Genomic DNA, 1,710 nt, shown 5'->3' on the forward strand with positions numbered 1-1,710 from the left:
CAAATCACATCTGACTGGTACAGGAGGAGATTGTTCCTCCTTCTCCAGCAGAGCATCTGGTGGATTTGAACCGTGCACCTCTGGGATTGCAGTACACCTTCTTGCCACTAGGCCACCAGAGCTCGCCTATAGTTAATAATGGATCTTGGCAGAAAGCAAAGAATACCAGGAGAATGCCTATTTGTGCTTGATTGACTATGCAAAAGCTGTGGCTGACTCTGAGAAGAATGGGAATCCCAGAACATTTGATTGTGCTAATGTGAAACCTAGACTTGAACCAAGAGGCAGTCATCAGAACAGAGCAAGGAGACACTACATGGTTCAAATCAAGAAGGAGGTCTGTCAGGGATGTATTCTGTCTCCATACCTTTTCAATCTGTATGCAGAACAGATCATCAGAGACACTGGGCTGTACAAGGAGGAATGTGTCATCAGGATTGGTGGAAGAGTCATCAACAACCTGTGTTATGCAGATGACACAACCCTGCTTGCTGAAACTGAGGAGGACCTGAAGTGCTTTCTATGGAAGGTCAAGGACTGCAGCGTCCTATATGGATTGAAGCTCAACATCAAGAAGACAAAGATCTCACCACTGGGCCAATTGGCAGAATCAATATGGATGGTGAAGAGATTGAGGTAGTTAACAGTTTTAGTTTACTTGGCTCCACAGTCAACACTCTCGTTAACAGCAGCCAGGAAATCAAGAGATGAACTGCATTGGGAAAGTCAGCTGTTAGGGGCCTCTCAAAAGTACTGAAGAGCAATGACATCAGGCTAAAGACTAAGGTGCACCTGATCTGGCCTATAGTCTTCGCAATTACGTGCTAAGCATCAGAGAGTTGTACTATGAATAGGGATGATAGAGAATTGATGCCTTTGAGCTGTGGTGCTGGAGAAGAATGTTGACTATACCATGGACTGCTAGGAGAACAAGCAGGTTTTTCCTGGAGAAGGTGAAGCCAGAATGCTCCTTGGAGTCTGAAGCTTCATCTGACATACTTTGGGCATGTTGCTAGGAGGGACTGATCCTTCGAGAGGGACATCATGTTTGGAAGCGTAGAGGGGCGGTGAAGGAGAGGAAGACCTTCAATGAGATGGATCGATTTTGTGACTGGAGTGGTGGGAATGAGTGCATTTGAAATGACTAGATTGGCACAGCATAGAATGGCGTTTAGAGCTCTTGTACATATGGTCTGTATGAGGCACATAACAACAAACAACATATTCAGGCTCCGTGTGTGTGTATGTGTGTATGTGTCTCCAGAACCCTAAAATTTCAAAGCAAAGAGACCTGTGTCAAGACTTGCTTGCAAAACTATTCCCTTAATTTAAACAAACAAACAAAAAAAGTGACCTATTTCACTTTGCCAGAAACTACAAATTTTAGCCTTGACATTTCATATTCTGCCCTTTACAGTTGCAGAATAGAGTCAGAGAGGGTCTTCTATTTATATCCCTTTCAGCTTCATCAATAATTAGCAGAGAGCCACTGAAAACTGGTAAGCCAAATCATTCTATTTAAATGTTTATAGAAAAAAATGTTCTCAATGTTTAAATACTGAATGTGTCCCCACCTCCTTCCCACCTGCCATCTACAATACATAACATGCAAGGCAAAATTGCAAAAAGGCATAAAATATCTGTCCCTTGAAGTATTTCAATAATTGCTAAGATGGTATTTAGAAAATAATTTGGTATCTCTATTTGCAA

Source organism: Elephantulus edwardii, unplaced genomic scaffold (genome assembly GCF_000299155.1).
Source record: "Elephantulus edwardii isolate Elephantulus edwardi_28Jun2011 unplaced genomic scaffold, EleEdw1.0 scaffold00179, whole genome shotgun sequence".
NCBI lineage: Eukaryota > Metazoa > Chordata > Mammalia > Macroscelidea > Macroscelididae > Elephantulus > Elephantulus edwardii.